Below are 16,979 nucleotides of genomic sequence, written 5' to 3'. Positions count from 1 at the left end.
AATATCAAAACTGCAATATCAATATCTTGGTGCAGGGTTAAGGATAGATAAACTTAGTGCTTCAAATTTTAAAGAAAAAGCTTTACTAACCTCGTCGAGCCGAGCTTCGCCGTCGCCATCAATTTGACCTTCATTTGACCGCAGCTGCGCCGTAGCCTTGGCAACGCATCACGTGACTCGCCGAGCTCCGCCGTCGCCATCAATTTGACCTTCATTTGACCGCAGATGCGCCGTAGCCTTGGCAACGCATCACGTGACTCGCCGAGCTCCGCCGGCTTGGCGCATGCGCTCTCGGCAGCTGGGTCGCCACGCGCCTGGCTCGCCTAGTCCGTGCGAGCTTGGTCATGGATGAGAGCGAGGCCGGGCCGTCTTTGAGCGTTGCGCGGGAGCAGGAGGCTTTGCGCCGTCGTCGCCAAGCGGCGTCTGACCACCCCACGAATATCGCCCGGCGAACTGCTTCAGTGGAGAGGGTCCGGCATGCTAAGCGCGCGAAGCTAGCGTCTGAGGAAGAGCGAGCCGTTCGGGCTCGCAAAACGCCGGAAGCGGGACCACAGCCGTAGACAAAAGCAGGCTTTGGACCAACCAAGTTTAACCAAAACTTAAACAAGCTAAATCAAGCTTTCACTTTGCATATCCAGGGTTAGCTGAGCTAAGCCGCAGCCAATTTTGTCTTCAATTACCAATTTTCGGCAATTTTTGTGAAACACAGATGGGCAACTTAACAGAGTTATCGCTTGCGTGCGCCATTGGGATGTAAATAAATGTAAATGCACAAATCACACGGCTCATCTTCACCTGTAATACAATTTGTCTCTGTAATACAATTTGCGCCAAAGATCAAAACGTGGGAGACGAAATACGCGTTATGCAGTGAATGGTTCGAACAATAGCCGCAAATGCCGCCTTCTTCCTGCTTTCAAAGGTTATCACTATATGGCTGAAGTCGCGAGGCCACTGTAGTACTCGCAGTATTTCAGCACTGGAACGATTGCCGTGGGCCATTGCTCAAGTAAATAATTACTTGCCCTTTGCCCACTCCATGAAACATGATCAGCTGCGCTATCCGCCGTATCTACACCGACACACTGTAAAGAGCGGTTTGGGGAATGGCAAAAAATCATTGGAAAAAGCAGTGAAAACAAAAGTTCAATAGAAAAATTCGCAGTTCCGCCGGAAAGGCGAAGCACCGATTGCGATAGCAAATTAGTAGATATATCTGCACGAAGTAGGGATAGTAGTTTATCGGCCTTTTAAACTTTTAAACATTCGCTTACTAACTAAATTAACAATGATAGAATGTGTGAGCGTGACTCAACGGGGGCGTAGAAAGAAACGGACACACATAACAGCTGGTCTGCTTATTTCTCACCCGCCGTGGTTGCTCAGTGGCTATGGTGTTGGGCTGCTGATCACGAGGCCGCGGGATCGAATCCAGGCCACGGCGGCCGCATTTCGATGGGGGCGAAATGCGAAAACAAACACCCGTGTGCTTAGATGTAGGTGCACGTTAAAGAACCCCAGGTGGTCAACATTTCCGGAGCCCTCCACTACGGCGTGCCTCATAATCAGAAAGTGGTTTTGGCATGTAAAACCCCATAATTTTTTTTTTGCTTATTTCTACGGCCTTGTTCAGTCGCACTTACACATTCTATCATGTATTCAAGCCAACTAGCCCGACAACGTGTTTTAACTCAATTAACCAGCACGGTGTAACGCGCGCACAGGTAAACATAAATACATCTCGCCAATGAGCGCGGAAACTCGCTGTGAAAATTCTGGAGTTATAGGAATCGCGGCAGCAGCCGCCAGCCAATTGACCTCCGTGCATCTGCCGCTTCAACGCGAGCGAAACGACGAAAGCACAGCGCATACGAAGCTACCGGCACTACGCGCACTCCGAGGCCTGCGCGGGCGTGCACTTCAGCCACGTCGCAGACCGCTTTCAAGACCAATGTCAAGACACACGAGAGCCGGCAACGCGTTGCCGTCCGCCAAAGCGTCTACTACGGCGTCCGCGATTCGCGTGGCCAACGCCGTAGTTGACGCCGTGGTTGTCTCCACTCTGTACGGAGCGGCGGACGAGGATGACAACGAGGCACCGTAGCAGCCGCCGGAGTAGAGCGCCCCTTCTCCCTCGCCTCACGCCCCTGCCTCGCGTGGCGTAGGAGAGGGCATGCATACGGGCCGCATTACCAGAGACTCGGGAGCACCTCCTGCTGGCCTGCCCTGCTCACCTGCACCACCGCGGCCGACTTCTGCAGGAGTTCCACCGCCTGGGGCTCCCATGTTCACGACAGGAAGATATCCTCTTCGCCTGTCGTAATCAGCTCCCAGCCTTCCTAAGTGTCGTCGAGTACCTCGACTCGTCGGGGCTCTCGGCGAGACTATAGGAAATTTCTACAAACACGGATAGCCTAACGGCCATCCCACCACCTCGGGTTTCCTGATCTGCCACTACTTCGCTTCTGCTGGGCCACCTATACGGTCTACCACCAGCCTATACTCCTCCGGTCGCAACCACTGGGCCCTCCCGGCCGGGCTGCTGTGATGCTGCTAGGACGAGCCTCTACCTTTCTCCCTCCTACCCTCTCTCTCCTTTACTGCCATCTCCGCCACCTTGCTGGCGCTGAGCCGTGCTCCCGCATGGGTTGCAGAAGATAGTGCTAGCCTTTCCTCCTTTCCCCACAAAAACCACCACTTCTTCGCGCACGCGAGATCGAACCGTGTTCGCCGGCACACCCCCACGCGCTTTCGTTCACACGGAACCTCACGGCGACGCCAACGGCAGTGATGCTCTGGAGTGTCCATATGATTGCTATCGCAATAATTTCGGCAGATCGAGACAGTTAAGGTTGCTTACGTGTGGAAATGCGAAAGCATTATAGTCGCTTTGGTGATTTTCTTTTTTTTTGCGCGTTCCTTTTCCGCGCAAGCTCTCGCCTGCGTTTTAAGTGCGCCTCGGTAAGGCCAAATTAAAACGCGCTCGCTCGACCGCGAGGAGTTCATAACTCCAAGGACCGCTCAGAGGCGTTTTCTCTTTTAACGCGATAGCGTTAACGGCCCCGTCTTGCAGAAAATCCGACGTCGGAGTCCGGCACCCTGCGTCCAGCATCGGACGGCGCTACAGCAAAAAGAAGCTCGACACCAAATTCCGAACCACGCACACCCACCCACTCTTCTACCACCAAAATTGCCTATACATTGTCTTTCATTCCTTACAATGTTATTCCTTGGAATTTTCATGCAGAACGGCAGCCCACAAACAAATGTAATGAAAAAAAAATGCCGACAGCGCATATCTTTTATGCTAGCTCTTATCAGACTGAAATAATACAAGTGCGAAGCAATAACGGGAGATCGACCTACGCAAGAGGCCGCGTTTCTACCAGAAAGCTTGCCTTCGTGCATAGCGTTCGCCGCCAGCGTTTCCCGGGAAACGTTACGGGTACATAAGCTGCAGTGGCCAGGAAGCATGAAAAGCAGTCAGGGGTCTTTGAATGCTATCGCGTTCCACTCTTACTTCCTCCACATTTTTATTCACTCATTTTATGCACTCATGACGTGGCGCCACCTCCTACCCATTGGATGCCCCATCACGTGCCCAACGACGCACGCACTATAGGCTAGCCAGCCAGACCAGATGGCTGCGACGTGACGTGCTCAACGACGCATGCATCAGGGACACATAACCGTGAAGCCGCTGTGGCGTAGGGGAAGCATGCTCATTGCGCACCCCGGAGTCCCAGCTTCGATTGCCACCTACACTCTTAGGCAAAGTTACACCTTTTAGGGTGTATCTCTGCCACACAACGATAATCGTCATCTGCCTTTCTTGCGTTTCCTTTCTTGAAAACGCCGCGCCCGCTACTTTCCTGTCGGGAATGCTATGCCATGCTGATGACGCGCATGCCGTTCGTTACTGGAAAGTACCGGGCTCATCCACGTCAAAGAAAGGAAGTGCGGACAAGACAGATGACGATTATCGTTGTGTGGCAAAAGGGTGTAATTTTGCTTAAGAGTGTAGACCGAAATTTACCTAACATTCTTTTCAAAGGGATTAATTTACTTTGTTTACAGGAACCTAGATGCCTGAGAAATTTGACGTCAAATGGAGTGTTTCTTGATGTGGTTTTACTCTTTGCCGTCGGAAATGTTTGGTATCATCATTCGGTTACGCCGCCGACTACAACGCCGGATTTTCGATTAATGGGGCATATAATGCTTTGGCATTAATATATTACTCGACAAGATTTAAACGTTTTCCTGCGCACCCAGAAGACACTCGTGTTACCAAACCTCCAATCGCCTCTTAATTACTACTCTCTTTTGCGGACATGTTGACTTTCCCCCTGCTATCCCTGAACCCAAGGGCTTCAAGTATGCCAGAGGAGCCTAAAACGGCAGCTGGGTAAATATCTTCACATTCTAATAGCACATGTTCTACCGTTTCCCTACCTTTATCGCAGCAAGCACATGCTTTTTCTTCCTTCTTATATCTCGTTTTATAAGTGCGTGTTCTAAGGCATCCTGATCTCGCTTCTAAAAGTCATGAGCTTCGCTTTCAGTTACCATAAATTGTTTCTTTCCTGATTTCGTTTCTTTCCTCTTAAGTAATTATTTATAGCAGGTTTCTTTTCCATTGCCGCCACCTATGATATTACCTCAGCCACTCTGACTTTCCGCTTGATGTTCTTCGTTGCTATATGTTGCTCACCATACCGGTCGCATACTTGCTGTTAAGCTTCCTATTTCTTTTCCTCCACTGTGAATCAATGTTTTTCTGTACGAATATCTGGATAGATACTCTCGCAACCCATTTACTTTCTTCCGTGTTCCTCATGTCGTTCTTCAAAATCAATGTTACGCTGAGCTTCCATCACTTCAAAACTTCACCAGCCCACGTCACCATGCACAGCTTCATTATTATTCTTCCCGTGAGCGCCAAATTCGAGGCATCCCACTGACCTTTGGTTGCCATCGAATCCTGATTGTACCCCTGATTTCAAGCAAACAACCGCATTTCCAATTGTAAGTCCTGGAACAATTGCACCTTTCCACATACCCCGGAACACCTCGTACCTACTGTATCCCCATAGCGCTCTGTTTTTCATTATGGCTGCATTTATCTTCCCCTTTACTGTTATTGTTTTTTTCCGGTGTTTCCATATAACCATTGCCTTCTTTTATTCATATACCAAGGCATTTATATATTCTTTTACTCGAGGTACTTCCTGGCTCTGTATTGCCACTGTCTGTTCACTGTTTCCATTGAATACCATAACACCTGATTTTTTAACACTAAATTTCAAGCCTAAATTCTGACCTTCCTGTCCACAGATATTAGCCAGACGTTGAAAATCACTTTGCTTGTTAGCTAGCAACACAATGTCGTCCGCATAAAATAAACCTGGAAGCTGCTGCTCTACGACTGTACCTACCTGTTTGTATGAGAGATTAAACGCGATATTACTTCCTTCTAGCGCCCTCTCCATTCTCACCATGTACATCATAAAAAGCAGGGGGAATAAAGGGCACCCCTGCCTGTTGTTTTTTATATCTATTTATTTAATAAATTATATTATTTTTCCCTGTGTCTCCAGATATATACCGCCTTCGTTTATCCATGTTCCAAGGTATTTGTATTATTTTAGCCGTGGTATTTCCTGGCCCTGTTTTAACACTGTCTGCTCACCGTTTTCATTGAATACCACAAAGTGCGTATGCGCGGAGGCGAGCGCCATCTGCTGGTGCTGCAAGGAACCAAGCGGAGCAGGCGGCGCAAGCTTCCCGAGTGTTTGCTGGCGGAGACGACAGAACCACTGGGAGGTAGAGCTATACAGCTTCGCTGTAAAACTTGGGCACAGCTGTTTCGAAGTGTTGCCTCAAGCAACAAAAGCTTCAGGCCTGTGGAATAAGTGCTCCAGATCTTCATTTACAAAGCTTATTTGCATTCTTTTTGACATTTTCACGTCAGTCTGCTGGCGTGCCTTCATTTTGGCCGAAGTTCATACGCACCATCATGCCGATACGACAGCGAGCGACGCACATTTATTTATTTTATTTATTGCAGCACCCCAAGGGGGTGACATATAGGAGGAGATTATAGTGAGTGCACATATCCTATTTCAAACAATAAAGAAGGTTCAGAAATACAATGAACAAAGTATCGATAAAAAAAACATACAAAGGTGTATTTAATACATGGTGTCAGAATGTCATAGTTTAGTCCACAGGTTAAAAATAATTCTACCAAATACAATTATTATGGGTATACAGACCGATCTGATAATTATAAGCATTAAAACAGCGCGATGTTACTGGCATTGAAAAGAACACTGCAAACATTTAGCATGCAGTTAATGACTGTAAACAAGACGAAAACATAGGCAGGTAAATTTAACAATGGGTTCAATTTTGTAAACACCCAAGTGAAATAATTTGTGATCTCAGCGATGTTATACTGAAGATAGTTCCATTCGCCTATGCACAATGCCAAAGGCGAATTCTTGTTTTTCCTCGTCCGAGCGAAAATGGGGTGTAACTTTGTGTGCGGGGTTGAGACACGAATGCAGGCCGCCGTTTCGTACTCAGGCCCGAACACGCAAAACGCGCACGTCAGCCAGAAGGGAGGAGAAGGCCCACCGCGAAACACAAGCAAGTGCGAGCGTACCGCAGTCGTCACCATTCCTTCTTTGTCGCGCGCAGCCTCTTGAAGTCTTATAATGGTGGAGGTTACGGGATCAAGTGCGTACCGCGGGAAGGGGGGGTGGGGGGCAGGACTGAGTACTCCAACCCGGCCGTGGCTGCGCATGGCTGTCTGCGGCGGTTGAACGCATACGCGGCGTAGGCGCTGTATCTTGAAATAAGGTACGCGTGGCAACCACTTAGCTTTTACTATCACAAGCGAGAAAGAAGGAAGAAAGAAAGAATTGAAAGAGAGTGAACGAGAACTCGGCTTTCGACGTTGTACAGCGCGTCCCCGCTGAAGGGACAGCGCTAAAGCAGGGGGAGCACTTGGCGGATAAGGTAACTGGACACACAAACAAGACGACGTTTTCGCGGATCTGCGCACACAATAACTACGGTTTACATGAGTGATATATTGTCGGCTCGAGTCGGCTTGTTCGGCTTGTCCGGTCGTAGCCTCCGATCTCGGAGACCATGGTTGACCTACCCGCCTGCAAGTTGTGGTTTTGACTCGCCCATCCTAGCTGCTTGGCAAAGATGCCTGTAAATGCGGTCGCGTCGAAATGGATCACCTCAACCCGCTCGCATCGAGTTCACATAAACGAAGCTATAGAGGGAGAGAGAGGTAAATACTTCATTTAAGGTGCAAGGCCTCACTGGTGTAATCCTTCAACGCAGCGTTGATGAAGTCCACCAGGTGCTCTTATACTGGGAAGGAGGTGGCTTGTGTCAGCCACGTAGCTGATGAGGTAGAGGGTTGGAGGGACGATGAAGGAGAGGGGTGAGTGAGATACAAGTGGGGGATTTTTAGCCGAATTCATGGCAGTGGTGCTGGCATTACGCAAATTAGGACCATCAATCACGTCAGCCGTGATAATCACTGATTCGTTATCATTGTGCTCATCCCTTACGGCTTCTCGCGATTCTCGCGTAATGAGGACGTTTCGTTCATTGGTACCTGGGTACTTGGGAAGCGTGGGTTTGATTTGGGTGCCTGGCCATAAACGACTAGCTATAAATGAAATTGCAGATCCTCTAGCCAAGGCATCGATAAGTGGCCCGATTCCCCCTTATTGCCCTTTGACTGCTCAAGTTACTGCTGCTAGATTTCGCAGGAGTGTCACTATACAGGCAGTATCAGGCTCCGCATTTACCAACCCTGTGGATTATCGACATATTCTATACCCTTGGCACACAATTGAAGTGTATATCATGAGGCTGCGCTGCCGTATACCTACGTTGAACTATCTACACAGGTCTGGTCTGGTCTGGTCCCCTCATCATTATACTAATTCTGTGGCGAAGCGGAGTTAATAGACCTTTTCTTGTTGTCTTGCAGGAGTTTTTCTGTTATAAGGAAACGACTACTCGAAATCCTGCTTCGCAATATTGGCCTAAATTTATCAGGGCCTATGATCCTATCTTTTGGAGCCTCCATTATTGGGTTCAGTCACAGAAATGTTTGCTTGGCAATCCAAAATTACCTGATTGAAACCAATCGATTGCCATGTTAGACTGATCGTCGTCCCTCCCCACCATAGCTTTCTTTTATTTATTATCTATTATTAGATCTTTTTTATACACGGGTTTTCTTTTGATTGTCTTTTTTTTCACACACAAAACGTTTACTTTTTAAGCTCCAACGTTCAGATGGTTAACTCCCTTGTTTCATACGCCTATAATTTAGCCACTCGATTCATGGCCAATCCCCCAAAGTGTGTATGTCCCACAGCCACTCAGGACAACAACAGTGCCACAGAATGTGTTGGGTATTAGGGTAACCTCCACAATAACGGCAGGCAGGTGCAGAGTTCACCTGCGAAAGCACGGAGATGAATAAAGAGTTGGACTGCGCCTGCCGCGGTAGAACCAAACGCCATGCGCACGCTGGAGTGCCGGGTGGGGAGAGAAAAAAGACGTGCCTGAGGAGGCGATAGGGTTCTAGGCTGTACGTTGTGCGAAGTGTGTGGAATCGGTTGGGGGATGTCGGGAGCGTGGTGTAAAGCTTCACAGGCGAGCTGGTTAGCCCGTGCATTTCCCAACCATCCCGCATGACCAGGAATCTACACAACCTCCCCCAGTGTGGGCAAAGATCGTGCTATGAAAGAGGCAAGTGAGGCGGGAAGCGTTCGCTGCAGCAAAAGTTTGTGACAAGCGTCCATCAGCTCACGTTTGAGTGTGGGAAAGTTGACTATTATTAGTGGACAAAAAGGCTCTGGAACCGAACGAAATTGTACAATAAAGGCCTGCCGACGCGTCTGGCGATGGGATTCACGCAGAGGTGCTTAGGTCTGGCCCTGCCGGTTATCAGCGTACGCGACTTGGTGGAATCGGGGTGGGCCATTACGTACATGTACATGTGGTTAGCGCTTAAAGCGCTAACCACAGGTAATGGCCCACCCCAGAAAGCGCTAACCACACGTACGTTCGTGCCGGCATCACTGAGTGCAGCGCCGTCGAACCTTCGTGACAGCACCGACGCTAAGCTTACGTGAAGCAGAGTCTCGACAGAAGAATCTTCAAATGGGTGAGTTGGTGAGGTGTCATAATGGAAAAGGTGCGCGAAACAGGGTAGGGACACACACACACTCACACACATACACAGACATAAAAAACTACGAATATATTGTTTATGTTCTGTATTTCTTTCAATAAAAAATTATGCAGATCCCATCCAATGTGGGAATCAAAGGCCGGCATGCGAAGCATTGTGAAGATAGCTGGCTATGGCATCGAGCCCGCGGCGGCGCGCCTCGCCGGGCTCTTTGACTATCTCAATGACTTCGAGTAGGCGCTCATTGTGTAGTTCGGACATGCTGAGGGTCTGAAGGAACATGGGCTTGCCTAGCTTCTCGATCATTGCAAGCACGTTCCCGTTCCTCTGCGCCAAGGAGTACTCCAGTACTACGCCATACTCGAGCTACCCAAGCAAACCATTTAGCAACGCAGTGTCCGAGTTGACGCATTTCTCGGCGAAGCAGCGGTCTTACAAGGACTTTGTGAGCGCCAGGAGATGGTTGGCGTGCGTGGTGTGGCAAACTTGCTTTGAATCTCTGTTCGATCGTGCGAAGGCAACCACCATCCGGTGTTCCGCAACCGACATAATCCTCTTACGCACGCCGTCTGGCTTGGCGCCGGAGTACGCGAGAATCGGAGGCGAGTCGGATGACGGAGCTCGAATGACGACGATGCCCGTACCATATACCGGCAGCGCGAATAAGTTGCAGCTCAAGCAGCTCAAGTTGGTAGGCTCCGTTAAGTGGATATGGGATCCGCCGGCGTTGAGGATTTATGGACGGGCCGACAGACAGATTCAAAGGGCCTGAAGTTCGTAAAGAATGCTCCGCATTAAAATACCTAGTTGTGAGTATACGCGCTCGCGTCGATGTCTGTTCTTTGTGTTCCAGTCTCGTTCGTGCACCTTATTTCCATTGGTTAACCACAGATGAGTAAAGAGTGCGGATATTCCTTTTGGATAGGATTCAAACTAACTTTGATGGCAAGGACAGTGTGTAAAAATAATTGTGGTGAAATGCGTGTTGATAGAATGTCAGTATTCTGTTGAGAAAGAGCTGCTAGAAAAAATTATACTCAAAGGTTGTACCAGAAATTTATAGCGGCGAGGGAGAAGGAATATATTGTGCAAGTAATGTTTACGTCAAATTTAAGAAAGATAAAATTTTGTTTAGAGGAAGGCAGGAGGTCGGCCTGAGCGATAGCTTGTTTTGACGTGCTACTGGGAGAAAGGGACGGGGAGCAAAAGGGCTTATGATGATGATGATGATGATGATGATGATGATACGAGGAGGAGGTGCGTATATACAACTTCACAACGTTGCGGCATCTCTAAAGCCGTGCGTCTTGCCCAGTGTCCAGGAAGGCTAAATGTCCAGGAAGGCTAAATACAGAGGTCTATTTTCCGCCTATAGCTATTTCTATGCACTGGGTAAGCACGAACAGGCTATCATCTAAGCGCCTACCACTTCTGAGCCTGTTCTGAAGTTCTCCAAGTATTCCTATTACTTTCTACCCATGACTGCATTTTTAATTTCACCGCCTGCATTGCCAGCCTATATATAACTGATGTTATATCGTAATTGGTCGGAAGGATTTTATGTTCGTCTTATCGCCTTTCCCTTTATAGATCAAATTCATTTTACTCTCTTTCCAGCTATGTGGAAGTTGCTTATTTGTTATACTGCCTCCAATGCTTTTATCAGCGTTTCCTTTCTTCTTGGGTCAAGTTCATTAATTAACTTGATTGGAATTTCGTCTATCCTTGCGGCCGTGCATTTTGGAACATTTGCTCCCGCCTTTTTCCAGTTAGGATTGGTCAGTTCTAAGCTGTTTTCTATTGTGCCATCCTGTACGTGTTGCTCCCTCATTTGGGGCGATTACCCTATCGTCTTTCCTAAATGATTCAGCTATAACTGAACCAATGTAGTTCACAGCGTCATCTCCCTCTAAACAATTTCCCTCGGCATCGTGAATCTGTTCCTGTTTTCTGTGATTCGCTTTACCCAGCCAGCTTATATGGTTCCAGAATTTTCTTGACACCCCTTTAGTTGCATCGCGAACTTCAGCCGGCCAAAGATCAGAGGGCTGCTTTATTTTAGCCTGGACGAGGACATGCATTTGTAGTATCTTTTGTCGATAAGACTCCCATTTTAGGCCTATTTCCTCTTCAGATAACTGCGCCCTCTTTGCTTCTCTGTGTTCCCGTGATGCCAACCGTCGTTGTTCGTTGGCCTCCCTAATTTCCTTATTCCACAAACTTCGTGGCTTCCTCTTTCCTCTTCAGCGGTTTACTCATTTTACTTCTTTTATTTTTATACTAATGAGCAGTTCTAACTGATTATAATCCTACTGTTCCATGGGATGTTTCTCTATTGCTTCCTCTATGCCGGCCGCTATTTGCGCTATCCACCGCGTCGGATGCTATCTGTAGCGCTGCGCGCAAGGTACGTGAGGTTGGCCCAGTGCGCGTCCTGCGCCGAGTCGCGCGAAATCGCGCGAAAGTTATCGTATCTCTGAATGTAACGATATATTTTTAAGCTGGCAACGCATAAATGGGCCGACTACGCCGAGTGCTGCCACGCTGATAGCTCGTTTACATTTGGCCGGCTGTGCCTGCTTTCGATTTTCCAAACTTCGGGCAGGTTCGGGTGGGATCCCAGCCCACGTGACTTCCTCTCAGAACCGGAACTACTAGCTGGCTGCCAGCGGGCTGAACGGCCACTGCCGCCCGCTATCCCTCGTTCGTGGGTTCGTTATGCCAGTTGTGCGTCAGTTCTGTACATTTATACTGGATATTAACTGGAGTCATTTAGCTGTGCTGATGCTATTTGCCGTGTGTTTTGCATCAGTACTTCGTGACATCGGCTTCGTGACCGATGTCGGCGAAAACGGACGTTTGGGCGAGTTGGTAAGCCATATTTGAAACAGAACAGCGCGGTTTTGACGGGGACAAGCAGGGAGAAACGACACGGACGAGCGCTGACTTGCAACTGAAGTTTATTGCTTGGAACGAAGAATGTATAACAGAATATATAACAAGCATATATAACAGAAAATGTATGACCCGGCGGCTTACTACCCGGGATCTGCGTTCGCCGCCTTCGTGTCTCGGTGCGTCTTCGTACGTCGCACGTTCGGATAACACTTTTTCCGGTAAGTGATGTACATTGCACTTCGTTTTTCGTCAACAATGTGAATATTTTTAGGTGTTACCCGCGACAATTCTTGATGGATGGGCTTTTCTGCTCTGCGGGTTTTCGTCATACGAGGGTTCTGCTTGTGTTCAGCAGTTCAGCGCTACCTCGCTCCACGACTTCCGCAACGCCAGCCAGAACATTGCCCTGCTTGTTAGTCTGTGGTTAACGTGGCACGAACCAATCGAAGGGAGTGCATTCGAAGAAATCCCGAACCAGACTGAACTCGCCCTATCTTGTGTCCTTTTGTTCTTGCATGGGTTACAGCGTTGCGTGCGCGCGCGTGTCAGTGATTATGCAGCTTGTAGCGTTCCCACTCTATAGTAAAACAAAAATATAACTGCAATGTTTACTTCATCTTTACAATTCCAAATCCAATCGGCTGCATGATGTACAAATTTCACTTGTTTTGTTCTAAATAAGCAGCAAAACCTTTAGCCTAGTAGATGCTTTATCTGGGAGTGCAATGACGACTGCTTGGCATTTATTAATCAATGACTGTAACTGGGTCACCTCATTTGTAATTGCAAATCTGTCTTTCAAATGACTTGATGATCTAATATTTTGTTCTTTTCACTCTATAGACGGCTGGGCATCCTTGTCCCTTGGCGCCAGCTGAATGACGAGACCTCATCATGATCAGTGTAAGCCAATGTACTCTACCCTCGCTGGACCTCCCAGTGCTTTGTATATGAGTTAAGGCCAGGGAGCGCTTCGTGGTAAAATAGCTAGTTGGTGTCCCACAAACGGGCATTTTTTTTGTACTGGTACCTTATAAGCTGCCACTATTATAACCAATTTCTCAGTGCCAGTGTACATACACAGTTCTACTATTCATTAGCTTCCGCAGCCTTACAAAATTTAACTGTAGGTACTCAGTGCTATGTAAGATCTCACAAGTTAACTCTGTTGTGTCATCATTTACCAGTTTTCCATACATGAGTAAAAATTTGTTACAGCACTGTACATTACACATTGCTTCCCAAATGCACAAATATATTAAAGCCAGTATGCGATTAGTTCTGTATTCTAAATGTTTTCTGTGTGATTTAGTTTCTTTACAGGAATTTACTGTACAGCATCGGCAAGCAGTCTAATTTAAGATTTATGTGTTCGCTGCAAAAGGTATGCTTAGCCGCTGCAATTGATAAAACCTGGCATGAGGTTTCCATACAAGAACAAACTTCAATTTGACTGTACCACCATCAGCACTTGGCTGGCGCTTGCCAAATGAATCGCATCAGGTAGCTTGTGCTGACTGTTTTTTAACCTTATTGTGAGGAGATCGCACAGTGATGTGTGGAGGTGCCTGCGTCTGAGATAGAGATTGTGCTGCAACGTACGTGTGTGTGGAACAGGCATGATGCTGAGGGTTCTCGCAGCTTGCAGAGGTGCTTTTAAGATTTTGTCGTAACTATAATTCTAGCTGTGCTGTTTTTTGTCACCTATTTGAATAATATCATTGGAGGTGTTATCAGAATTTAGCAATTTATTTGCCCTGGCCCATTAGCCTGCCACATTTGACATTTCACTGGTTGGGCAATTATTCAGCATGGACCATTACCTGAATACACCTTTTTGTGTGCAGTGGCTTCTGAATTGCGAGTCAACGTAGATGCTCAGTATTACCTGAGGCTATAGATGCACTGATGAGTTTGCTACCTATACGAATCACTTAGCACTTTCTCATGCAAACAGCATGCTTCCAAGACAGTCGGCAGTGTTATCATTTGATCACATCATGAGATACTTTCAATTTTGTATGATGCATCATCCAAGGTCATATTGCCCTAAGCCAATTAGGGTCACATGAAAACATAACAAAAGTGATTGATCCAGCTAGGAGTGTTGCTTTGGAAAACTATCACCAGTCCTCCTTTGCATGCTATCTGCTTACTCTGTACTGTGTCATGTTTAAGTTTGAAAAAAAGGCAACAGCTAGGCAGTGCAACATGCCAAACTTGCTTTTAGTTTAACAATATAAAACGCTATTTAACGTTTTAATTAAGTTAGTACATCATTTACCTGCAGAGTGGATTACTGTTTTAAACTGATTATATTTTCCAGGAAGCTTCTCAGACTTGTTGGAGAAGTTGATAAGCGGCTTTTTAGCCACAAAACACCGTATATTAATTTCAAGGTTGTCTTTGACTCTGCTCTGCAATTTAGTAACTATATGCCAGGAAATATACTAGTCATTTTAAACATCATCACATACATACCTTAAGACACCCGTAATTTAAGAGAAAGGAGTGCATAAATTTATTTGTAATGTGAGCCCAACTTCTTACTTCGCACATATTGCTAATTGAAGTTCCAATTTCAACATTCGTATTTCCTCCCTCACCTTTTTCCCCTCTTCTGTGCAGGTATTGCTTGCCTATGTCTACAAGTACCTTCATGCGTGGCCTGTGGCAGCAAGCTTTCGTGGGCAGCCAGTGCTTTCCTACGAAGGCTGGCCTGCTCTGGCAGCGGCAGCAATCATCTTCATGATCACCTTTGCTGCTATTTGTCACTCCTGCTAATTACACTTTCTGCATCTTTTCTAATTTATTATGTAATAAAGTATGACTATGTGACATGGTGTGAAGTATATGTCTTGCTGCATTTTCGTTTGCAATCGTCTTTTATGCATGAAAAACTCATCGTACAGTGTATAAAAAAAAACAGCATATGATTTATCTTTCAGTTCCTGTAACATGCAGCATGCAAGGAATTCACTAATGGATGGCATGCTAAAGAACTGGCCATTATTTCTGCGTGATGTTGTGCAAGCATGTGGTGTTACCTTACAAGGGGCACCCACAAAGTAAGTTACAATTTACTTTTAAATGAAGCATGGACATCAGAAAAAATATATTTATATTGCCAGTTAGAGTGGTTCGCAGAGTGTTTTTCCAGGTGTGTACTATCCTTTATTTCTTAACAATTCATTGCAGCACAGCGTTCTGTTTCGTATACTGGTGTCAGGCTATTGTGCCCCCTGTAGCTGAAACCAGGATGCAATTTTTGCCTGAACTGCAGCATCACTGACAAAATGTTTCCCTGCTAAAAGCTGTTTCAATTTGGTGGAGACCCAGCAGGGCAAAGTTTTGTCAATAATGACGTGTTTCATGCACAGATGTTCTTGTTCAGGTCAATGGGCAACCATTGGCACACTATCAGCATACAATACAGATCTTGTTTTGTTTAAAAAATAATTCTGACAGGTGGCATTCAATTGATTGGTCTAAGTAAAAGGCACTAATTGACCAATGAGGCTGTACTACACTATTCCCATGGTTCACATCTGGAGAAACTACCTGTGCACCACTCTATCCGACAATATAAACTTTTTTTTTTCCGATGTCCGTGCCTCATTTAAAACAAATTGTAACTGTGTGCAAACCTTGTATTACTGTAACAGCTGCCACAAAAATTTGAGAGTATGTCTAAAAGAAGTCTTCAGTTGTTCTTGTCAAGCTGTCCATTAGCCAACTTTTAGTGTAACGTTAGCTGGGCTTACTGAAGTACTTCCAGACGTCCATGGCTACAAAATGTCTTGATCAAGACAGCTATTAGACTTTTGAATTAACCGTTCGAGACATCTTTTAGACATCAAATAGCTGATTGCGTGTTTCGTGGGACGAGTCTATTTAGTGCACTTCCTCTGGCACAGCTCGTTGCTGAGACACAAAGTCTCGCAACTTTCCAAGGCATCCTTCAGCCTCCACTATAGTGTTGCAGGATTTGAATCTGCCTCTGCCATTGCATTCTCCTCGTCGCACACTTCTTTAGAATAAACACTGGAAACAATATCCAGATCTGATAGTTCAGCACAGGTAATGAGCTCACTGTCGCACCGACTTCATAGTCTTCAAACGAAGTGTTGCTGTCAACATCCAGCTGGTGACAGACCTCTGTCCACATCCTGGGTTCGGTCACCTCATTGTGCTCTTCCTTTTGCTCACTTTTACCGCACAGGGGAAAAAGGCAGGATTTATGACAGCAGTTTCTAATTGTAGCCGGTGTCACTGTTACGCCGCTGGAGAGGCGATCTGGGGGCGGCGAGCATTGGCTACGCCAGCGCTGCAGAGCGCGAAACTTCGTTGAACTGATTTCAAAAATGAACCCGGGTCCACTGATCAAGTTCGTCAAACTGAAATATTCGCTATTCAGAAAGTCGTTTAACGGAAAGATATTTGCATAGAATGCATAGGAGAACCGCCGGGGATTTTCTAAAAGTTCGTTATTCTGAAATTTTCATTAAACCGAAGTTTGTACAACTGAGAGTTCACTGTACTGTTCATGTTTCTCGCAAGGAAACGCGTCGAGCAACGTACGCCCGTGAACAAAAGTATACGGACCTCAGGGTCGCCGAAAAATCTGAATTTCTTTGTAATGAACATGTGTAAACTGAAATTTAGGACTGCAGCGGAAAGGGTTCGCAGTGCCAAGTTTGTTGGACTGCAATCCTCAATTTCAGTCCTAATGCAAAGTTACATTGAGAGGCAGAGGAGAAAACCAGCTTTATCGCGCAATCGCTGGTCTTGTCCATGTCGACCTCCTCGCCTTGGCACTTCTCGAAGGGAACGATGCCGA

The 16,979-nt window shown here is 46.7% G+C and overlaps 1 long non-coding RNA gene across 1 annotated transcript; it reads left to right on the top strand.

Moving 5' to 3' along the window:
* The first annotated feature begins 11,923 nt into the window (after positions 1 to 11,923).
* On the top strand, positions 11,924 to 14,988 carry LOC129383976 (uncharacterized). Its single transcript, XR_008611745.2, has 3 exons — positions 11,924 to 12,357; positions 12,983 to 13,042; positions 14,768 to 14,988. It is a non-coding gene; the product is annotated as an uncharacterized lncRNA (long non-coding RNA).
* Positions 14,989 to 16,979: the final 1,991 nt, after the last annotated feature.

Source organism: Dermacentor andersoni, chromosome 9, assembly GCF_023375885.2.
Source record: "Dermacentor andersoni chromosome 9, qqDerAnde1_hic_scaffold, whole genome shotgun sequence".
Taxonomy (NCBI): Eukaryota; Metazoa; Arthropoda; class Arachnida; order Ixodida; family Ixodidae; genus Dermacentor; species Dermacentor andersoni.
The sequence above is the reverse complement of the archived record's forward strand: the minus strand, read 5'-3'. Positions and strand labels throughout refer to the sequence as shown.